This window comes from Panthera tigris, chromosome C1 (assembly GCF_018350195.1).
Source record: "Panthera tigris isolate Pti1 chromosome C1, P.tigris_Pti1_mat1.1, whole genome shotgun sequence".
Classification (NCBI taxonomy): Eukaryota; Metazoa; Chordata; class Mammalia; order Carnivora; family Felidae; genus Panthera; species Panthera tigris.
In genome coordinates, this window is record NC_056667.1 from 83,345,243 (window position 1) to 83,354,739 (window position 9,497).

General features: G+C 36.2%; 1 long non-coding RNA gene across 1 annotated transcript; it reads right to left on the reverse strand.

Annotated features, from left to right (window-relative positions):
- Positions 1–655: 655 nt before the first annotated feature.
- Positions 656–7,823, reverse strand: LOC122241177. Its single transcript, XR_006221175.1, has 4 exons — positions 7,553–7,823; positions 3,773–3,992; positions 1,037–1,100; positions 656–935 (listed from the first exon to the last, which is right to left on the reverse strand). It is a non-coding gene; the product is annotated as an uncharacterized LOC122241177 (long non-coding RNA).
- Between the last annotated feature and the right edge of the window lie 1,674 nt (positions 7,824–9,497).

Consider the following 9,497-nt stretch of genomic DNA (forward strand, 5'->3'; position numbering starts at 1 on the left):
GTTCTTTTAAATTAATGTAGTAGAAATGTGCAAATTATTTGGGCCTTTCAGAGAGAAAGAAAATCTAGAATTTTGATGTCACCAGCAGAAGATAGATTCTTTTCAAATATGCACAGTTTTTTATTTTGCAGAGTAAGTGAGTACTTTGTACTCACTCAAAATTAAATTTGCAAGTCATAGAACTGAACCGAGAGCTGACAGGCAAGGCCCAGGTTTGGTATTTTCAGCTGAATCTTATCCTAGCCATCAATATTTATTGAGTACCTACCAAAGACTATGAAAGACACGTGGGCAGAATAGAAAATAGGATATATGTTCTATGACCTTCCCAAACCTTACAATTCAGTTGCAGAGATAAAACATACATAAATGAGAAATTAAATGGCAATGCAAGATTTAAATAACAGTTCAATTCGATAATAGACATGTCACGGAGAGGTTCATGCTCATTTATCACATAAATAGTCCAGGAATTGAGAAAATCCCCTACCTACAGAAGCAGGAGATTTTGTGATAAATCCTGAAGAACAGATTACTAATAAAGGTCTTTGTAGGGCAAATGTACAATTAAGAGAAAGTAAAAGGTACCTGTGACTTCACCATCCATTCCTCCTTTTGTTTTCCACGGGAATTTTAGTAATGAGTAGAAACCAACTTTTCACTGTAGATGAATGGAATTTATTCAATTTCTTTGAAAATATCAACTTTCTCAGGAAAATCAGTCTCAAAATCTACCCCTCTTGTAAGTACTACTCAGCAGATAAGGAACACAATCGGTTGGTTTGCATTCATAAGTGGTAAGTGACGTCCCTGACACCTTAACAGGACCTTGATGACTGAGCAACCAGAAATCTGATGAACTTGAAAGCAGGCATCCTGATCTAGTTTTGAGTCATAGATTCCTTGGAAAATCAGATCAGTACCAGGAACACTTTCTGAAAAAAAGGAGACAAGGAGACATCCTCATAAAATATTGTTCTGCTGCTCAAATTACTTCTTCCTGGTGTTGTTTTATTCCTGAAATACTAATACATACCTGATGATGCTTTCTTCTACTACAATTGGATAATGGATAAATAAATTTTGAAAAGTGAACAACTCTGAAAAAGAAAGTGAATGACTCTGTATTATTCTATCTCAATTACCTAATATTATGTAGATTTTTATATTATTTTTAGTAATTCACCTACTCCTTGAAGATCTCATAATTTAATTGTATATGTAAAACACTAATACAGTATCTTATTAAAAAACTGACTAATTTTTATATCATTACATCATTGGCTCTTGGTCCAAGATATATGATACAATTTCTTTTTCCATCTGCACTGACCATGACTATTTTGATTCATAAGACAGACTGATTTGATTTTATAAATAAATTTTCCCAAGTGTAATTGCTGTCATCTAATCTATACTCTCAAATAGTGCACATTTTCCTACAGTGAAAGTTACTGTATACTTTACCAGAAACTTCTGTTTTAGGTAGATGTAATAGAAACTAAGAACAGATAATATGTACTTCTGAGAAGGAATTAAAGAAATCAAAGATAACAAGAAACACCATCTCTGCATTTTTCTAAATCAAATTGTGAATTTAGAATCTGCAGTTGTTGGAGGACAGAGTGTAGAACATTTAGAAAACCTCACCAGGGGTTGTTGGGAAATTCAGCCATTCATTTATGCTTTCAATTCATCCATTCCTTCAATCGTTTATTAATGAATATGCATTGATTAGTACTAGATCTTTACTAGGGCTACAAGTTTATCTCAAGGAGATGAAAGACAAATAAGAAACACATGAGTCAATATCTAGATTTAAGTTAACTCAGTTGCTACATTTTGTACAGCAGAGGAAGTGTACAGAGCAAGGATTCTCTCACCTCTCCCTGCCTTTCTGGAACACCCCAATCTTGACCTATTTTAATAATGTTGCTGTGAGCCTAGACAGGTCCACAACTACTGATCATTCCCCAGAGTTCAAATTAAAATCTCTAATAACTCATTGGTTCATATTTTTTTAATAACAGTTTTGGTTTCACTTCAGTTTGTAGAAGTAATATTGATGTATAAAATTAGAAAATTATAGATGGATTTAAGAAAAAACTTCATGTTGGGACACCTGGGTGCTCAATTGTTAAGCTTCCAACTTTGTCTCAGGTCATGATCTCGTGGTTCATGAGTGCAGTCCCTGCATCAGGCTCTCTGCTGTCAGTGCAGAGCCCACTTCGGATCCTCTGTCCCCCTCTCTCTCTGCACCTGCCCTTGGCCTTGCACTCATCTCTCTCAAAAATAAATAAACATTTAAAAAAAAGAATAAAATTCATGTTGATACACTCAAACAAGAAAGAAGAATCCCTGGGTGTATTTTCTTTCTTTCTTTAGTGTGTGTGTGTGTGTGTGTGTGTGTGTGTGTGTGTTCCTTTCTCTAAAACTATATAAATATATAGTTTTTGTTTTTCCATAATTGAGACTATACCGCAAAGTAACTTTATTTTTAACACATCCTTCAAATGAACCTAAGAACTAGTGTTTATATGATTTGGGGCTTAGAGAAAGCAATCCTCCCTAAGGCAGTCCTGGGACAGACTATCCAAAAAGGCACAGAGGAAGCACTTTCTCTTATATGCTGAGGGAACATCCATTTCCAAGACTCAAGGGAGAAGAGGTTTGTTCACTTTGTGCCATTAAGTTAATGTCGTCATATTATGTTACTTGAGTGCTTGAGCTCAACTGCATATGGTTCTTTTCTTATTATGCCCTGGGGACGCTCATCCTAAGGCCCTGTTCCCATCCTGACCAGACTTCTTCTCTACCATGACTCTGGGAACCTGAGTCCTTTGGAGTTTTGACGGGATTCAGCCTGTTGATTTTTTGAAACCAAAATAAATGCACAGTTATGGCCAAATTCTACTGTTCTTGGAACATTATGCAATAATAGTATGGCCTCTGAACATTCTACTTTATGTGAGAGAGCAGTTTTTCTCCAATACTAGTTAGAGTTTCTTGAGAAGAGAATTTTTGTTAAGGGAATTGTTTTGGTTACAGTGAGAGGAAAGATAAACAAATGGCTTCCTGAGCTGATACCAGAGTAAAGACAGGAATGGCAAACTATTGAAGCAAGTAACCCGTAAAGGAAAGCATTGCCTAATGAGACCCAGCCCAAAGTACTGTATAAGGCTCTGGGTGATGAGATCCTTTAATTTAGGAGATTAAACTGATTCTAAGGCAGACAACTGTTTAATAGAGTGGGGACCCCTCTGTTTCCAAGAAAGAGGATTTGACAAAAGGCATTACTTTTTCATCAAAGCATAAAGAAGGCATTTCTGAAAAATAGTGTATCATATTCATGAGTTTACACTCCTAGTCCCCAATGGCTATTCTGCCTCTCAGAGACTATCGACCCACCTTGCTTATTATCTCTGTAACCTAGAAGACTTTTTACGTGCAAGCTCAACACCAGGCAATCCCACAGAAAATTACTCCCTAGCAGCATTCTTCTAGCATTGTATAACTTCTCATCCATATGAAAGGGTAGTTTTAAAACTCAGCCATGATGCATTTTTCTGGTCACCAATTACCATGGTAGTTCCTCCAAAGAAGAACCCGAGGGTGTTTTGCCATCCTGCCCATTGCCAGCTTTTCTCCTTGAACCCGTCTTTAATATGATCTAAGAGGCTTCTATCAGAGAGAAGATTACAGAGATCTACATCTATCCATGAGATAAACTTATCACAATAATGGAGATGTAAATAGCTTTCTTTCCACCAACCTGAAAGAAATGTATTGTTAAAATCATGCGTTTTTCAGAACCTCAGTAGTGATTCCACACTTTGTATGAAGCCAGATGAGAGATTCCTTTTTTAAGACTCTGCTGTCACTCAGAGCTCATTTACCATCTACTGTGTCCATAGGTATTTGGTTATGTGTTACCTCCTCCACGAGATAAGCTTCTGGAATCTCAAGATTATGTCTTCTCCACCTTTGTAACTCTGCAGAATTAAGAATAGATGCTTTTTTTTATGTAGTCATAATGCATGCATTGTGTAAGCAGTAAGTTTTAAATGTAGCAAACATTCCAATTATTAAAAACAGACAAAAGCTGGGGCACCTGGGTGGCTTAATCAGTTAAGCGTCCGACTTCAGCTCAGGTCGTGATCTCATGGCTTGTGGGTTCAGCCCCGCACTGAGTTCTGTGCTGACAGCTCAGAGCCTAGAGCCTGCTTTAGATTCTGTGTCTACTTCCCTCTCTGCCACTCCCCCACTTGTGCTCTGTCTCTCTCTCTCAAAAATAAAATAAACATTAAAAAAAAAAACTTTAAAAATACAGGCAAAAGCTTATCTATGCTTTGAGAAGTCTGGAATGTGGTTAATTTCACAAGCGATCTATGGACAAAAGAAGAAATAAGGGGCTTTGGAGAGCTGGTGGTAATGTATTTTTGACCGGGGAGCTACTTATACAACTAGTGTGTTCAGTTGAGCTGTAAACTTATGTGCATTTTTTTTATTGTATTTCAATAAAGTCAAAAAATATATATGCCAAGTGCTATAGATAGGACTTAACAATTGTTTTTCCTTTTTTTAGTTAATATTTTAATGATGATATCTTTCAAAAGAACATGGTAACTTTGGTGGGTGACTGGATAGAGGAGGTGTATTTGGTAAATTTTATAATGAAATTAAATGCTTATTTAGCTATGTAAATAAATTTCACTCAGATGCTCTCCAGAGTGTCTACTTTAGTACCCCTGATGAAGAACACATTCAACTAATTATAGATACATATATATAGATATGGGTGTATACACAAACCACATACACATGACTTCAGAATGTTATCACAATTTTTATCAATTGGATTAATAATTACATATGTAAAGTAGTCATTTTGAGTGAAATGTTGGCTTCTTAAGATTATGTGATTAGTCAGTAGGTCAAGAAAATTGTAGTGAAATACTTTAATCTGGCTCCCTTTTGAGAATGTATTTATTTACTTATTCAACAAATATTTATTATACCATGCTGGGAGATAGAGATACAAAGATAAGTAAAACATGGCACCTTCCCAAAAATTCAAAGTCTGCTAGGGAAGACAGGCATATAAATACATAATTTCAATGGGATGTAGTTAAGTCTAATAAATGAAGCATATACAAGGTATTTGTAGTGTAAAGGAATACATTATTTTTCTCTAAAGGGCAACAAAAATGCTTAGTAGAATATGAGCCTCTTGAACCAGGTGTTAAAATGTAAGAGTAAGAGAATATCAGATGGAATAAAGATTTGCAGAGAAAGAAGTCATTCCAAGCAGAGATAAAAGCAAGAGAAAAAAAAACCCTCATAGTCCATTTTATCAGAAGCTACTGGATGAATGGTGGAAAGGGCCAAGGCTTTAGGCAATGCTTAAGGACTTGAGGAGCTATAATCTCACAACTTTTAAAATCTCTCCCCCCATCCATACCTCCCTCTCTCTCTCTCTCTCTCTCTCTCTCTCTCTCTCATTTACTCATTCTAGCTCTCTATTCCATCTTTCATCTACTTAATCTGACTCTCCAACTGGAATCTTCTTTGCACATAAATTGTGCCTGCTTATCTGAAATGTTTATACATCACACCCACACCTGGGCATCTTTTTTTTTTAAGTTTTATTTATTTTATTTTGAGAGAGAGAGAAAGAGAGAGAGAGAGAGAGAGAGAGAGAGAGAATGAGCAAGGGAGGGGCAGAGAGAGAGAGGGAGAGAGAGAATCTCAAACAGGCTCCGAACTGTGAGCACAGAGCTCACAGGGCTCGAACCCCCAAACCGCATGACAGTGACCTGAGCCCAAATCAACAGTTGGATGCTCAACCAACTCAGCCACCCAGGCACCCCCATACCTGGGCACCTTAATGACCTACATCCTCTCCAGATTAGATACATGAAAATAGTTTTGCAATAAATCATACCTCTGAAAAAACTCAGTAGTAGTGGCAACTTCAATTCATATCCCAGTTCTCATCTCTAGCTATTCAAGTACATCCATAGAATATCACAAAAGCACATAAAAAAGACCACCTGAATGGTGTTCTTTTTGTTATTAACTATTACTCATATGTATTTCAAATACCTTTTGGTGTCCTTACAGCAAAAGTCACCACCTCAAAAGTTTATACAGGCCAGGTAAGCAGCATATATAAACAGACATAAGAAAGACAAGGTACAAGCTTTATGATGAATGACAGTTGTCACTGAACTTCAGTGTCAGGGAGAGAGTAGGGGTGGGGAATATTAAAAACTAGAGACTGCAGACCACTCTTAAAGCAGACACTTTCTATGAGCTCCAGCCAATTATTGCCAACTAGGAATATGAATTCTGTGTTCACAGATATTTGGATTTTTTAAAGAGAAAATTCAAATTTTGTGCGAAATCTCTCAATTTTTAAATGTGGTCATTGAATAAAATGTTCAAAACCACATTGGGTGGGTCAAATTAAACATGTCTGAGGGTCTTACCAGCCATCGTGCCACTAATTCATATCCTCTGTCTTACAGGTAAATACACTACGTTCACTTCTAATTGGTTCACTTCTAAACCCCTACTTTATTTGTTGACTGTGTTCTCCCAGTAACTGATAAATTCTTCAGAGGCAGGAACTGGTGTCTTAGAAGTCTTTTGGTGCTAACGGCATATGGTAAAATCTCCATAAATTATTACTGTTGAATTAAAACTGCAAAGTGAATTTTTAAGGCACAAGATACATCACATGACACATCACCTCCTTAGCCTTACTTGATTGGTTGTATTTTCTACCTTGGAAAAGGATGTTTTCACAGTAATGTAAAAATTCAGTTTTTCCTGCTCATTAGTAAGTTGCCTAGGAATCCCCTCCCCCATCAGATTGTGGCACAGTTCGTTCAGTTTAATACCACATAGGATCTTGGTTCTGCATTCAAATTCTTGATGTCCTTTTTTCTAGATGGTTGACCTAAGCCATTACATTTTCGCTCTAAATCTCCTTTTCTTCATGTGCAAAATGGAGTTGATAATAAATCTACCTCAGAGGGTTGTTTGTGAAGAGTTTAAGTGATAATTAATCAGAAAAAACGTGCTGGAGACAATGCCCGTAATGAGATTCTGAGGTTGTTGTTGTAAACAGTTGGATTGATTATAACCCCTGAAAAGAAGGTCTATCTGGAAAGAAATGACATCAGGTGAATTAATAAATCTCCCTCTCCATCAGAGATATCGCACGGATTCATTCACTGTCGATGCTTGGATTTAAATGACATTTTAACATATCAAACCTCTGCTAAAAACTAAAAATAATAATAATAAAGAAACAATACAACCACCACGACCTAACAACAAAACAGATCTTCATTCTTTCAGAAGCCAAGGCTTCTGTTTCCTCTTTCAGTTTAATCTGAGCATCCTTCACCTTGTAATTTTGCTCATAACCTTAGCCTTGCCAATGTGACACCTAAGCGAAAAAGAAATACACCCCAGGGTTTCAGTGAAATCTCAGAATGACACCTCCTAAGCCAGCCCTCTGACTACATTAGGGTGGCATTACAATGTGACGATATTCTCTCTTTTGGGGAAGGACAGATGAGAAAGCTCCATCTTCTCGGCCTCACGTTTGTCTTCACAGCCACCACACCTTTTCATACGATTCTTTTTAGAATGTAATGACAGAGTGAAGCCAACAGAGAAAAGTTCCAACGAATGGAATTGCCATAGCAACACCCTACATTTTCTCATCAGGTTTGGTCTTGTGTGGATCATCACATTAAAGCTTGTTTTTCAGCTTGGTGAAAGCCATGGCTGTAATCTTCCGTGTGAAAATCTCTTCGGCCCATCCAGAAGTTAAAAATAGAAGACAATAATTTGAATTATTTTGTGAACATAAAAATCTGGAATTGCAGCTCTCCCACAAATGGAATTAACTCCTAGAACGCAGACATTTGGGGCCACTTAAATATCCCCCTACAGTTTCAAATTGGATTCAGTACTTGTCATCATGACTTATTATTTGTTGAGTGCTGACCAAATACATGGTTCCTCCTTTCTGAGCAAAACAAAGGGTACGGTACTCATCTCATTCAAGGGACAAAATACAGAAGCATAGCACTGAAGAAGAATCTGTAGGAAGGCTGTGTATGAGAGAGAAGGGGGATGGAGAAAGAGAGATTGAGATTTGTTTTCCTAATAGCTAGAAAATTAGTGTATCTTAGGTCTTCTGTAGCCAATAAAGCATTATGTTTAAAAAGCTTTGCATTTGAGAGTTCTGCTCCGTGATGACTTCACAGACTTAGAACAACAACGACAACAAATTAAGAATTCTCGGAAAAGTAACTACATTAAGTGGTTTTTAAAACAATGTTCTTCCAGGATTGCAAACTAGTCTTTGTTGGGAAGCCTGATTTTTCACTTCAACTGTGAAGGTCAGGACATCTGAAATGTAGGGAATATGAAAAGTAGCAATACTTTTTCAAAGTGTCATCTGTAGTAGTTCTAAAAATCAGATGAATTCTCAGAGAAACGAATCACACATTCTTAATTTACCCCAATAAGTTGTCTGTCATGTGAACATTTTACATGTTACAATTTAAGGATATATACAGTTATTACTTACAAAAACCTAACCCATAATAAAAAATATTGAAAATATACTGTGCCATTTTTTGTAGCAATGTGATATTATAAAGTCATCATCATTGTCAAGGAGTATAAACTTGAACTACAAATATTAATTCAAGGACTAATTAAATTATAATTATAGAATTGCTATCTAGAATTTACAGTATTAGTAAGAAAAAAAAAAGATGAACCTGTAGATATGCAACATTAGGTTGTTTTTTAAAATAAAAAAGAGATTGAAAAACCAAACTACTTACCAGTACATAAAAATATATGTACTATTAAAGTTGATCATTTTCAAAAACAGATATCCATGAAATTCATTTAGTATCAGTAAGACTTTGGAGTAAAGACTTTCCTTTGTTTTATGCAAGGAAACAGAGCAATTATTATTACATTTTAAACATTCCTTCTCCGGAACTGAAACAGACATAGTCATGCAATTGACATATTTTCACAGCCGTTGGCAATGATACATGCAATTTTAATCATGGATATTAATTCTCTTCTTTAAACCTCTAGCCCATTCCTCTAACTACTCTATTACTTCACCCTGGTATTTATTTCACTGCCACAAGCAGTGATGCATGGAAATTAAACTATAGATATTCATTATTTTCCTGCTTTTGCCTCAGTGCATAAAATTTTCACTTGTATGTTGTTAAGAGGTAAAAGTTTCATCATAGGTTTACCATCATGTGATCTCGGCCTGTGGTGATTAAATGTTATGAGGGTTTGGCATAAAGATATCAACCAGTAAGGATGAGCTACAGTAACTGGTGACAGGGAGGATGACAGCTGTGAAATAACCTATGATCTTAAGGAAAAGTCAGCATTATACACTATAACCCTAACTATCAGTTTCCAAGCTAAAGTTC